We start from the raw sequence: 14,894 nt of genomic DNA on the forward strand, positions 1-14,894 counted from the left end.
ACTTAGAATGCAGATTATGCGTAGCCTTGCTCTTTCCCCAGACGGGAAAATAGGGCTTTTGGAAATTATGAGTTGAACAGTGTAAGGTCCCACTGTTGAATGGGAGGAAGTCCGGAAGGAGTTAGAACAGTCATTTGTAACCATGTTTATTGAGCTATGTAATGCCTTCATTCGTTGGTACATTCATCCAGGTCTTACTTGTTATTTGAGTGTGTTAAATTTGTAACAAGCGCTCTACTAGGTATCAGAAAAATAAAGATGAGGGGCGCCTGGGTGGCTGCGTTGGTTAAGTGTCTGCCTTGGGCTCAAGTCATGATCCGGGTCCTGGTATCGAGCCGCCGACATCAGGCTCGCTGCTCAGTGGGGAGTCAGCTTTTCTCTCTCCCTCACCCCTTTCCCCCATCGTGCTCTCTTTCTCTCTCTCTCTAAAATAAATAAATAAATAAAATCTTTTTTAAAAAAGGTTATATGATTTCTGCTTTCCAGCAGTCTAGAATGCAAGAGAGAGAGCCCAGGGGAAAAAAAAATGCAAAATAAAAGTGCTATAATTCCATTTAATAAGTGTTCACTTAGAACTTGGCAATGTGCTAAGCACAGAGCTTGCTTTCTTTTTCATGCAGACTCACAGGGAGAAATATATTTTACATTACAACCATGTCACAGAATTCTGCTCAACCTCACTACAATACACTGTACTCTGAACTTTTCTATTCCCCACCTCCACCTCCATGTTGATTGTCTCTACCTCATTGAATTCCTTATTCAATAATGAGCGGCTACCCGCAATTTGAAAAAATACTGCCTAACACATACAAGAAACAGTGTGGTCTAAAGGAAAGGTCACAGGTTTTATAACCAGAAAACTTGACTCCATGTAAACAAATACCATTGGAGCCCTTCTGTGCAGCAGGCATACCACTTGAACCAGTGGCATTATCACTGTGTAACGCTTCTTTACTTCATGTCCTCCAGCTACAAAACAGAAATAATAGTACTATCCCTATCTCACATGTTTAGTCCCAGATCAAACAAGAGTGGGACACTAACAAAGTTTACACTTTATAAGCTATAAATACAGCTTGTTATTAATATTACTAGGGAAGATAGGAAGAAAGTAAATATTAACTGTACACATATTATCCCACTTAATCCTCCCCACAGCTTTTAAGATCAGAAGCACTCATTGATTGTACTAGTCTGTGCCTCCTTAGATACCTATCATACAATTAAATATGAGGACACAATATATGTAAAATGCTTTAGAAGTACAGATGAGGAAGCAGTTTTAATCCTATCTGGGGAGTGGGAGTGTTAGTAAAGCCTGCAGAGACTTGATGTCTGAGCTAGTACTTGAAATGTGAACAGGAATTTACCAGATAGAAGGGGGTGGCACATTCTTAGCAATGGGAGGATCCTGTGACCTCTCAGGAATGAGTCATGTGTATATTTAATAAATACACAAGCAAACAATTTATGAAGGTTTAGGGCTGTGAAGGAATATTGACCTCAATGTTCAGGTGACATCGGGGGTTCAGGGAGTGTGAGGCCTTCTTAGGCAGCTTTGGCTTGAGGAGGGGAAGCAGCAGCTAGCAAAACATGTAGAGACCAGATGAGGAAGGAATTAGACTTTGTCCTGTAATAGACGCAGTGACAAGACAGTGGGGTTCAGACCGATTTTGACTAGGTTTGCATTTTACATGGGTCATATGCTCAGCTGGCATGGAGGACTGTCTGGAGAGGGGAAAATATGAAAGTAGAAAGACTCTTTCTGTGTCGTTAGGGGAAAAAAAGACATGAGCCAAATTAGACCAATGGCAGGAGGGACGGAAAGGAGGGGCGGATGGGAAAGATACTCATGAAATGAAGTGCATTTATTAAACAATTGGACCTAATGATTGGAAAGAGAGGAGAGGGTGTAAAATGACTCAGCTTTCTCCCTCTCCTTTTAACCTCTTGTCTAGTTACTGAGCGCAGCTCTTTAAGTGTCTTTTGTGTGCATTCTTTTCTCCTTCCTATCGTCACCACCCTAGTCCAATTCAGTAGTCCTAGCCACCAATGAAATTATTTACCCCTCTCTCACATTCTTTACCGCCCCCCCAATGATCTTTTAAAAATGCAACTCTAATTATGTCTCTGTCTTGTTTAAAATCATTAATGATTTCAACCTCCTCCTCAGTAAAGACCAAAACAGTAAAGACCAAAATCCCTACCAAGGCTCCCCTAACTTGGCCTGGCTTGCCCCTGGAGCTGCACTTGTCGACCCCTCTAGCATTTATTTGCACTTCTTCCTCCCCACCCCCACTGCCTTTTCACCAGGCTAAGTTCTACTCACCCTTCCAGGGCAGCTTAAAAGTTTTCTGTCTGTTTCAGAGGTCTCTGAGGCCTGGAGCCATGCCTTTGTTAGAAGCTCCCCTAGTACCTGTTCCCCCCTTCACAGGGCACTTCATTTATACTGGGGTTCTTCCAGTTACCAGTTATATGGCCTTTTTCACAAGTCATTTGTGCCTTTGCTCACTCATCTATAAATGGAAATCATAATAGTGCCTATTTTACAGAGTTGTTGAGAGGAATAAATGAGATGCCATGTAAAGCACTTAGCATAGTGCTGGCACACAGTAACTGCTCAGTAAATATTCCCTTTCCTACTAAACGATAAACTTCCAGCGAACTAAAGATGGTATCCTCTCATTTACTGCTATATTCGCTAGCTTTCGAAGCTCCAGTAGCCATCTGAGTGAGCAGAAGTGAGTTCAGTAGGACGGTGGTAGCCATGAGGGTTGGAGACATTGCCTGCCCGCCTACTTCTCCCTCCACCCAAGGCACTACCACACCCCTCCTGTTCCACTCAAGCCCCTTTCCTGTTGCACAAGCCCGGTGAGAAGAAGGCACAGAAAAGGTGAGGTTGTGTGGGGGGTGGGGGTGGGGGGCGTGCGGGAACGTTCTTAACCCCCTTTCTTCCCAAAATACGGTTCTCTGGTGAGGGAGGCATCCCGGGGCTGCACCTGTTAAGGGAAAAGTGTGAAAACTGATGCCAAAAAGCATGGGTTTGATTCCTGGCTCTGCCACTTATTGGAGGCGAGATCTGGGCTTGGTTATTTAATCTCCTGCTTTCACTGAGTCTCACTCGCCGGGCTGCTCTGCGGTGCCAGCGAGGTAATGGCTGCAAAAGGGCCTTGTGCCTCTCCCAACGCGCCGTCGGAGGACGCGTGAGCATCGGGCGGAGGAGGGCGGTCACCTGAGCCCGCTCCTCCCACCCCCGCCGTCCCCGCCGCCAGAGCAGCCGCCTCGCGCCGGGAGCCGCTAATGGGATTTATGCTAATGATGAGGACGCGGGTGACCGCCCGAACGCGCCGCGCCCCGCCGCCCCCGCGCCCCACCTCTCCAGGGCCGGGCCGCCTGCCCAGAAGTCGCGACAGAGGAATTGTCACCGTGGGTCCCTGGGCGGTGGGAAGAGGCATGGCGCGGCGAGGGGAGACCCGCTCCCCGACTGCGGTCCGTCTAATCACACCCCGGTGTTCGTCTTCTTCCTCCCTGCCCGCCTCGGCTTCTGCCTCCCCGTTCCTTCTCCTCTGATCTCCATCTCTAGAGGGTCTCTTCTCCCTACCTCCATTCGACAGTTGTTCTCCCTATCAATTAAACCGAGATGTGAGCACTTCTGCGTTCCAGGCCGTGCGCTAAGCACGGGGGTGGGGGTGCGGTGGGGTACAAAATGCGCCGAGTGCAGAGGTGGGGACCGTGTTCTGGGGTTCAGGGAGAGCCAGCCCCCCTTCTGGATGCGGATCACGAAAGTCTGCCCGGAAGAAGAGGCATTTGAACTGAGCTTTGAAGTTTGGATAGGATCCCAACGAGGAAGGGAGTAGGAAGTGAAGGGCTCCGGAAGTTTTCAGAGAAAACGGAGAAGTTAGTTGATCCAGTGTGGCGGAAGTGCAAGGATCCTGATTAGTGAGTAGGGGTAAAACTGGATAGAATTTTGACTTCACAGTGTGAGAGGGACCTTGAATACCGTGCCAAGTAAGTTCAGTTTCAACCTCCAGACGCTAGTGAGTCATTGAAGGTTTCTGAGCAAATGACAGGACTGCTTTTTTTTTTTTTTTTGAGAACGAGAGAGCTGGTGAGTGGGGGAGGGGCAGAGGGAGAAGCAGACTCTCCACGGAGCGGGGAGCCCCACCAATCCCAGGACCTTGAGATCGTGACCTGAGCTGAAGTTAGAGTTTAACCTTAGCTGACTGAGCCACCCGGGCGCCCCGTCAGCCTTATTTCTTCCAATTTCTCTAAAAGAAGGAGCAAAGTATAGTGGTTAAATGGGTGAGCTTGGGGTTATAGTGGCCCTGGTTCAAAGTCTACTTCCATCACTTACACCTGTGTGATAGGCAACTTCTCTGTGCCTCTATTTCCCTGCCTATTAAATGGGATGAGAATGATAGTGTGAGGGGCTATTGGGAGGATTCAGTGAAACAGTGTTTGTGAAACTCTCAGCACATTGTGGGGCACAGAGTTAATGCTTCATTAAGTATAAGTTACTATTTTGTGTCTCCCTGTCCTCCTCTCTGCTTCTTTCAGTCTCTTGTCTTTCTTTCTTTCTTTTGGAGAGAGAGAAATTTTTTTTATGATTTTATTTATTTATTTGACAGAGAGAGCTCACAAGTAGGCGGCGGCAGGGGGCGAAGCTGGCTCCCCACTGAGCAGACAGCTCGATGTGGGGTTCGATCCCAGGACCCTGGGATCATGACCTGAGCCAAAGGCAGAGGCTTTAACCCACTGAGCCACCCAGGCACCCCTCTTCTTTTTTTTTTAAACAATTTTTTAAGTATTTTATTTATTTATTAGAGAGAGAGAGAACACACAGGAAGGAAAGGGAAAAGCAAACTCCCCACTGAGCAGGGATCCCACAGAGCCCAAAGATGCAGGACTCTATCCTAGGATCCTGGGATCATGACCTGAGTGGAGGGGCAGATGCTTAACTGACTGAGTCACCCAGGCACCCTTGTCTCTTTCTTCTTATGTCCCTTCTCCCTCTCATCAAACAAAAACAAAAACAAGTCTTCCCCAATACATGTTTCCCCATTTCATGCCTAGGAATCACCCTCTCAAAATGAATAAAGCGTCAAACTAAATCAGACTATAATAAACCAAGGCCCGTTCAGAAACACCAGGACCTTTCCCAAGCACCCAGGAGCCTTGCTTAGGGGAGGGTTGTAGTTATTGTACTGAACTCAACTCACCCAGATTCCAGTGTCTTTAAAAAAGAGAGACCACAGCTCGTTTAACCCTACTTTGTCCCATCTCTGACAACATGCCTGACCTTCAGGAGGTCTGCTCTACTGGTTGTTGTCAGATGTTGGTGTGCATTAGAATCCCTTCCAGAGTACTGTTAAACCACAGATTGCTTGATGGGGCACTTGGGTGGCTTAGTCGTTAAGCGTCTGCCTTTGGCTCAGGTCATGATCCCAGGGTCCTGGGATCCAGCCTTGCATGGGCTCCCTCTCCTACTCCCCCTGCTTGTCCCTCTCTCGCTGTGTCTTTCTCTGTCAAATAAATAAAAATCTTACACACAAACACAAACACACACACACATAGGTTGCTGAGTTCTACCATTAGGTTTTTGGTTTTGTTTTTTGGGGGTTTTTTTGCCCACTTTTAGAATTTATGATTTAGTGGGTCTTCAGCAGGACTTGAGAATTTGCATTTCTAACACATTTCCAGGTGATGCTTCTGCTCCTAGTCTGGGGACCACACTTTGAGAACCACTGCTCTCTAATAGCTATTCAATGAGAGAGGAAAATAGCTGGTTCTTTAAAAAGATCAGAGATTTATGTAAATCATAGCAAGTATGGTACAACACCCTCACTAGCTATGTGAATTTAAACAGATCTCTCCCCTTCTAGCTGGTTTCATCATCTGTGACATGAGAAGTGGTTTAAATCCGTGGTTCCCAAACTGTAGCAGCCATAGAGTGATCATAGGAGTTTAGCTCCTGACCCCATGAATACTCTGAGGAACTGGTCTGTGTGTAAACTGTGTGATTGCTGGGGAAGAATAAAATATACGTGAGTTTTAATGATGCAGTCCAAAATTCAGTCATTATGCATTTTTTCAACCAACACACATCCATATTTTTTTTAAAAGATTTTATTTATTTACTTGACAGAGAGAGATCACAAGTAGGCAGGAACAGGCTTCCAGCTGAGCAGAGGTGATCCCAGGACCCTAAGATCATGACCTGAGCTGAAGGCAGAGGCTAAACCCACTGAGCCATCCAGGCACCCCAACCAACACACATCCAAAATACAGTTTGGATACCTGGCTGGCTCAGACGGGACAACGGGCAACTCTTGATCTTGGGTCATGAGTTTGAGCCCCACGTTGGGCATAGAGTTTACTTTAAAAAAAAGCGGGGGGGGGTGCCTGGGTGGCTCAGTGGGTTAAAGCCTCTGCCTTTGATGGGAATGGGGGGGCTCTGTGCTCAGCAGGGAGCCCGCTTCCTCCTAGCCTACTTGTGATTTCTGTTTGTCAAATAAATAAATAAAATATTTTTTTTAAAAAAGCTGTTAACATGTCAGGATCATGGAAATTTTTTTTTGAAATTAAAAAGGTTGGAAACCTTTTTAAATAAATATTCTCTGAAGGCCCTTTGACCTGCCATCCTACACAGCTAAACTGGTGAGTGGGCTCTAGACCACCAGGGGGCGCTGAAGCCCGGGACGATGCGGAAACTCAGACCCAAGGGCAGGAGGGCTGTTCCACAGTAGGGTGGGACCAAGATTCCAGTCCTGGGTCTATAGACCACATCAGAGACCTGTTACACATAGGCTCTGTAAGAAAGATGTATCTCTGGAGTTCGGAGAGATAAGGGACCCAGAGGGGACAGTGACCTGTGACCCAGGGCACTTAGCACGATGCATACACCTGTGGTAGTGAGTGGTAATTCCCATCTGGTTGGACCTTGAGCTCCAGTCCCTAGCCTGCTGCATGGAACGGTCCTCATATTCCTCCACTATCCTCGGGCAAGGGGAAGGGACTGAGGGGAGAAAAAGTACCAAACAAGGCACAGATGGCCATCCTGAGTGGCCATCGGCTCGGGAATTTGGCACACGGCTCGGGAATGCAGGGAACTGGTAAAGACTGTGGAGGCAGGGAAGCCTTTCTGAAGGTGGCGTTGAGGACAATCAGAGAGGAGCAGGAAGGTCATTTCGGGCAGCGAGTTCTGTATAAAAAGGGAAATAATTATCGCTTGAGAATAGGAGGCAGCACCTCGCAGCAAGAGGGGAGGACAGGAGAGGCCAGTACCCTCCTCCACTCTCTCACCACACCCCCACCCCACCCCAGCCCTGCAGAACCCTGGGCAGAGCTCTGACCCAGCTCAGTCTCTCCAGTCAGGGATTTCTCCCTGGAAGGGCCAGAGGGAAGGGGGCTCCCACACACAAACCCCAGAGTCTGAGACTCATACTCAAACTGTCAGGATCCAGAAGACTTTCCAGCCCAGCCTGAAGGTATACACAGACACGTGCTCATGGTGATGGGACATAGAGACTTCACACCACCGTAGGACTGACTCTCTCGCTCTCTTTCTCTTTCTCTCTCCGGCTTGATCTTAGCAGAACAAATGAAGAAGGACCCAGGGACCCCAGCCCCCTTGGGCCAGAGCACTGGACCTTCACCCATTACTCCTTTACTCTTGCTCTAGCTGGGCCACCTCCTTTTCCTCCCCGACCAAGCTCCATTCATCTGCTGTTCCTCTCTTATGTATCCCAGCTGGCCCTAAGCAGTGAATTCCTTCCCACAACCACTCGGCCCTACATGGCTCCTCTTCCTCTGGGTACCACCCTAACCCCCAGTCTGCAAGTCTCCCAAGTCTTGTTCCTTTTGCCCTCTCACACCCCTGGCCCCTCCACGATACTTTTTGAGGTTTGCCAAGCCTGAGTGCTCATCTAAGCAGAGAAGACCAAAAGAAGAGGCAGAAACACAGGGGGCATTCATATTGGCAAGGCTTCTCTGGACAGCAGAGTGGACAGCAGGACAGGCGGGCAGGCTGGCTACTCTGGAGAGGTTGTACCCACCCTGCCTCCCCCCATCTCAACAGGACCACCTCCCAAGCTTAGAATTTTGGCTCCAACACGCAAGTGTGTGTATACACGAACACACACACACACACACACACACACACCACCACCACCACCACCACCATCAACAGCAGCAGCAGCAGCCTATCTGCTCTGCGGAAGTCAGCTTCCCTGGGGCCCCTAGGGCCTGTTTTCCCATTGCCCACCAAGCCTTTCCCACCTGCTTTCACAGGGAAACCCTCAGTCATGGGTACCCCCCAGACATCTCCCAATGTTTGAGTCTTCCAGCTTTCTAGAGACAAGGCCATATCAAATCTGGGATCACTGCAGCTGCCCCATTTACAGCCGAGCCCCTGTATCTCCCTCCCACCTCAGCATATCCCTCCCGCCTCTGTGAAGCCTTCAAGGCTGGGAGGGAGGTCAGAATGGAGCCCATCTTGGCAAAATGAGAAAAGATTAGAGCAATACATTTGCTGTCAATGGCAATAAGGCTGCCTGAACGGGGAAGAGGAATATTTGATTTCGGGCTCTCCAGGGGTCTTGGCGGAGGAACACTGGCAGCCTGCAGCCTCGGGCCTGATGGAGTGGGGAGGGCTGGTCCCAGCCCCAGCCAACTGGGGACCCCGGAGTCCCAGCCCTCCCATCTCCATATCGACCCTATCCTCTGCAGTCACCCGCAGGGTTGCGGCTCCCTCCTCCTGCCCCTCCCATCATTTCTCCCTTCCCACTGCCAAACTTGTGCTTCCCCTTGTGCTTCCCCGAAGCAGATTTTCCTACCCAGTGCAGGGTGATGGAGCAGAAAGAACCCTGCTCTAGGGGCTGGAGAGGAGGCCTGGGTTCTAACCCCCGTGCTGCGTCTGCGGACTTCAGGCAAGTCACTGGGCATCTCTGAGCCTGGGGCAGTGTGGGGTTGGGGGACCACAAGGCATTTGGCATCCTGAGGTCAGCTCAAGCCATTCAACACATCAGTGGTCTTGGGTCACCGTCACTTAACCTCTCTGAGCTCCCAGTTGTTCATCTGTAAAGTAGGGATGAAGCAAATAATAAGGCCTATCTATGTCCTAGGGCGGTGGTGAGAGTCAACAAAGCCTCGGACTAAGAAAACTGTAAACAAGTGTGGCATAGCGTTGTCTCCTTGTGGGAATTTCTGGTGTGTTCCCTGGCTGAGGATGGGCCCGAGATTCATCCAGAAGCTCTAGAGAGTTCCTTCCAGCCCTAGGATGTGGCTCTGGACCCCACCCTCCCAGAGGGCAGAGGGAGTAGTTTCTCTGGAAAGGAGAGATGAGATTTTGGGGGGATGGGTATCAAACAGGCCTGAACTGAGGAGAAGTTGACTCTCCTGGGCCAGTCCTGGAAGACATTCTGGAGGGGAAGGTTTTAGAAGCAGCTGGTCAAGAGTGTCTCTTTCCGACCTCCTACCCTCATGTTTATAGGCTAACTGCCCCCTGGAGTTGTGCAGTGGGTGCATATGAGGCAACTTCTGCCCAGCTTTCCTGCAAATGGACAGGGTACTAGGCAGGAGAGGGCGCAGGGAGTCTAGGGAATGGAAGTAATAGTCATTTCCAGGCTGCCTGGAAACATCTGCAGTGTTTTTCATGTCTCTACATCAGCCTGAGAAAGGGGTGTCACCAACATGAGGTTGGATAACATGCCCATTTTTATATGCTGGAAGGAACTGTGACTCAGGGGGGCTGGACAGCATCACCCCATGCTGCCTCTGATTGGAGCAAAAGGTCTGAAGCTTCAGCCCCAGGCTTGGTTCCTTTGGCGGAGCTGAGAACCTGGGCAGAGCTTTAAGAGGATGGCACTGCTTAACCAACGGAGCACAGAGACTGCTTTGGAAAGTTTAGACAAATGCATTGTACCTTCATGAGCTGCTTTTCTGATTCCAACTTCATTTCCCACTGCCCCCCTGCATGGTCCTCCCCTGCCCCACCCTGGCCAGATCTCACTTTATTTTCCACCTGACACATCAGGCTGATTCATGTCTTTCCCTCCCCCATTGCCCATGATCTCTGCCTATGCAGATCTCACCCATCTTTTGAGGCCTCCATGAAGGCTTGCCTACCATGCAAAGTAGCAATAAGGATAGACTTCCTTGACTTACTGTTCATTTTTTATTAACGTGTCCTGATCCTACAAGAGAGTCCCCAACTCATTCTCTGAGGGCCCAGACTGTGGTCTTATCTCCTCCCTCTTCGTAATTTTGGGGCTTTGCATAGAGTCTGGTACGTATTGGGTGTTAGGAAAACATTTACCGCTGGAGGTGATGATTGTGGGGCTGGTGCGCATGAAAGAATCCAGAGTGGAATTTAAAGTCGAGGTGAGTGAGGGGGGCACTTGGATGGTGCCATCAATTAGATGTCTACCTGCGGTTCAGGTCCTGATCCCAGGGTCCTGGGATCGAGCCCTGTGTCCAGTTTCCTGCTCAGTGCAGTCTGCTTCTCCCTCTCCCTCTGCTGCTCCCCCTGTGTGTGCTCTCTCTCTCTTTCTCTGCGTCAAATAAATAAATAAAATCTTAAAAAAAAAAATAGTAGATCTGGGGACGGTGGTGACCTTGCTGATAGCTGTAATGGCAGGTAGGCCGGCGAGCTGAGCACAGTGGTGTTGGTAGGGATGGTGGCGACTTCAGTGATATGAGTGTGAAGACGGCGCTGGTGATGGCGGTGATGATGGTGATGGCGGTGATGATGGCGATGGCGGTGATGATGGCGACGGCGGTGATGATGGCGACGGCGGTGATGATGGTGATGGCGGTGATGATGGTGATGGCGGTGATGGTGATGGCGGTGATGATGGCGACAGCGGTGATGATGGTGATGGCGGTGATGATGGCGATGGCGGTGATGATGGCCACGGCGGGAATGGTGATGGCGGTGATGATGGTGATGGCGGTGATGATGGTGATGGCAGTGATGGTGATGGTGATGGCGGTGATGGTGATGGTGATGGCGGTGATGATGGTGATGATGGCGACGGCGGTGATGGTGATGGCGGTGGTGATGGCGACGGCGGTGATGATGGCGACGGCGGTGGTGATGCAGGCCGTATTAATTACCTATGGCTGCATAGTAAATTACCCCCAAAACTTAATGCTTTAAAACAACACACATGTATTATCTCATAGTTTCTACAGGTCAGGAGTCTGGGCATGATTTAGGTGGGTGCCTTGGGCTCCCTTTCTCTTAAGACGGCACCCAAGGTGTCGGCAGGGGCTACAATCTCCTGGGCGATCTCCACCAGAGGAGAATCTGCTTCCAAGCTCACGCTCATGGCTGTTGGCAGGATTCTGTTCCTCTTGGGCTTGGGGACCTTGCTGGGTGTTGGCCCGCGGCCTCCGTCAGTTCTTTGTCACCGCGGAGTAGCTGGCAACATGGCGGCCGACTTTCCTCAGTGCAAGGGAGAGAGTGCCCAGGCCAGAAGCTAGGGTCCTGTCGTAACCCAATCTTCACGTAACATCCCATCACCTCTGCTGTGTTCTATTCACTAGAAATGAGTCATCAAATATGGCCCACACCTTTTTTTTTTTTTTAAGATTTTATTTATTTATTTGACAGACAGAGATCACAAGTAGGCAGAGAGGCAGACGGGGTAGGGGAGGCAGGCTTCCCACGGAGCAGAGAGCCGGATGTGGGGCTTGATCCCAGGACCCTGAGACGATGACCTGAGCTGAAGGCAGAGGCTTAATACACTGAGCCACCCAGGTGCCCCCAATATGGCCCATACTTTTAAAAAAATTATTGCATATAGACACACACTGTTACATTAGTTTCAGGTGTATAACACACAGTGATTCCACTTCTCTATATGTGTGTTGTGCTCACCACAGTGTAACTGCCAACTGTCACCATACAACACAATTACAGTGCTCCTTACTCTATTCCCTATGCTGTGCCTTTTATTCCCAAGACTTAGTCACTCCATAACCGGAAGCCTGTATCTCCTACTCCCCATTTTGCCCACCACGCCCCCACCCGTGCCTCTGGTACCCATCAGTTTGTTTTCTGTATTTATAGGTCTGATTCTGAATTTATTTTGTTTATTCATTTAGTGTTTCAGATTCCATGTATGAGTGAAATCATACAGTATCTTAGTCTGACTTATTTCACTTAGCACAATACCCTCTACATCCATCCATGTTGTAACAAATGGCATATCTCATCCTTTTTTAAGGCTGCATAATATTCTTTACACACACACACACACACACACACATCTTCTTTATCTATTTGTCTCTTGATGGCCACTTTGGTTGCTTCCAAATTTGGCTATTGTAAATAATGCTGCAGTAAATACAGCATGCGTATTATCTTTTCGAATTAGTGTTTTTATTTTCTTTGGGTAAGTACCCAGTAGTGCAATTATTGGATCATGGAGTAGTTCTATTTTTAACTTTGTGAGGAACCTCCATACTGTTTTCCACGGTGGCTGCACCAGCTGGTGTTCCTACCCACAGTGCACAGGGGTTCCTCTTTCTCCACATCCTCGCCAACACTAACACAGCCCATACTTGAGGGGCTAGGATTACACAAGGGCACAAATACGGGGAGGGAGTGGCTTGTGGGAGTCACCTTAAAGGCTGCCTTCTACAATGGCGATGATGATAATGATGATGGTGGAGGAGAAAAGATGGAGAGTGTGACTGCATCAGGGATGATGTTAGCGTATCAGAGAGTGAAAGTGTTAGTGTCCACATGAGAATGGAAAAGTGGATCCTCTGAACTAGATCTGGGCAGAGGAGTGTCGCTGACTAGAGCCAGAGATTCAAGACGCACTCTCCTCCACTGCACTCCACCCCCATCCCGGTCTGGGTTCATATCCATTCCCCTAGAGTCCTCCCTCCCCATTGCTTTCTTTGCCAATCACCCCCACCCTAAGCTGATGTTCTCTTTTAGGCAATTAATGAGCTAAGTAATGGCCAAATGGAGAGAAATTACCACCAGCAATCAAAGGAAGGAAGGACAAGAGAATGGTCAGAGGCCCACGGGAGACAGAGAGGTACTGCTGGTTTGGGGGCTGGGCTGGAGTTCTCACAAGTTGGACAAAGCCATCCACCTGATTCTATACTGAGTCCCCATGTCCTTGGTCTCCGGCTTCACATTCCCATAGGACAAAGCCCACCACCACCATCACTTTATTTTCCCTCTCTCAATTCTTCACATAGGCTTTAGTCTAGAGCTTTGCTAAGCTCAGGGTAGCTCATTCTCTCCAGTCCCCCTGCCTCTAGCTCCTTCCTCTAATCTCTCCCCACTTCTGACTACCTGCTATTTCTTAAAATCCCCCCGATATTACCTCTGTTCTTTGATAAGCACAGAAGCAGCTCATCTTTTCTGATGTTTCATCCCTTCCATGACTATCACTAAGCCCCCTAATTCTACCCCAATGCCAAGGTTTTTAGGTCTGGTAAGCCAAAATAAAGCCTATTATCTGGAGAAGTCTCTTTAAGCAGCCAGGTGATATTGGGTGTCAGGGACCCAAGTCCTCTTGCTGTAGAAGCATCAGGTTGAGTGACAGGGGTAAACTATATTCAATTGGGAGTAAGGAGACCAGGATTCTAATCCCAGATTTGTCACTCACTAACCATGTCACTTCTGCTCAATGTCCTCATCTGTTTAATGGTGGTAGTTGAATGTGGAATATAGACCAAATGACCTCTACCCTGCCAGTTCTGAACTTCTCTGAGTCCCATGAGAATAGCAGAGGTTGAGTGGAGGATGATGGCCAGGCTAGAAAGGCCAAGGGCCATGTGGCTGACCGAAGAGTGTCTGTTTGCAAAGGATAGTTAAACCTGGTCATAGTGGGGGGCCTTTGCTCTGTGCACCATTGGGCCCCAAGGCCACCCCAACCTTCCTTTCCCGCATCTGCCCAGGTACAGACGCACTCTCCCAGGTACATGACCTTAGAATTGCCAGCTCCCCTCTGGCCCTCATCAGCCTGTCCAGACAGTCCCCATCTGCTACTTCTGTCTCTAAGATATCACTCACCTCTTTTGTTTCCTTTCTTCCTCCCAACACACCCGTATTTTCCCCCACCCTGGTTCAGACCTTAGCCTCTTCTTGCCTGGGCCTCCAGACGACACACCTGACTGTCCTGATACCCTGCACCCCCCACCCGCTTCTTCTGCTGCACAACACCTCTCTCTCCTGGTTCTTCTCTTTGACCCATCTTCCTTAGTTCCCTTTCTCTTCTAGCCTCCTTTCCTGCCGCCTGTCCTGCTGCACGCCCCTTAAATTTGGGTGAACTCCCTAACGCTTTGTCCCAGGCCATCTCATAATGGTAACATGATAACAAAAGCGAAAACAACTTGGATTTAGTAGTTCTTATACGCCACAAAGGACCTTCACATGTATTTTTATTTGATTCTCTGAGATAAACTATTCTCTTCCATTCAATAGAAGTCAATTTTGCCTTCATGGATTCTCTGAAAACTGTCCTTTCCTTTTTATTTCCATTGCCACTGCTTTAATTCAAGCCTTCAATGCCTCGTCTTAGACCCTTGCTTCCGCGCCTGAGCTCACAATAGTGTGGGTCTTAGCGGCAGAGGAGAAGGGAAGGATGTAGTTCCCGTTAACCAACTGACCAAGGGCTTTGGACTTAGCTGAACCAGACTGGGCCCCACTCAGAACACAGTGGGCTGTACTGTAAAGATAAGACACTCAGAAGTAGAGTCATTCTGGGGAAAAGATTAGGGTCACACACAAAAATTCAGCATCTGTGATTGGTCCAAGCATAAAGAGGACAGTTCCTGATGGAATAAGTGAAGGGCTGCATAATGAAATCCAGGAGAACCTCTCTGGAAACCCCACCCTGTCAGGACCCTGTGTCTGGTCCCAA

At 49.0% G+C, this 14,894-nt stretch overlaps 1 protein-coding gene across 1 annotated transcript in view; it reads left to right on the forward strand.

The window, feature by feature from the left end:
* Positions 1 to 2,872: 2,872 nt before the first annotated feature.
* The window catches only part of ASIC1 (acid sensing ion channel subunit 1), a 45,515-nt gene continuing 33,493 nt past the window's right edge, over positions 2,873 to 14,894 (forward strand). Inside the window, exon 1 of the mRNA XM_044227879.1 lies at positions 2,873 to 2,896. The gene's annotated coding sequence lies outside the window, so the exon portion shown is untranslated. The remainder of the gene's footprint in view (positions 2,897 to 14,894) is intronic.

Source organism: Neovison vison, chromosome 12 (assembly GCF_020171115.1).
Source record: "Neovison vison isolate M4711 chromosome 12, ASM_NN_V1, whole genome shotgun sequence".
Classification (NCBI taxonomy): domain Eukaryota; kingdom Metazoa; phylum Chordata; class Mammalia; order Carnivora; family Mustelidae; genus Neogale; species Neogale vison.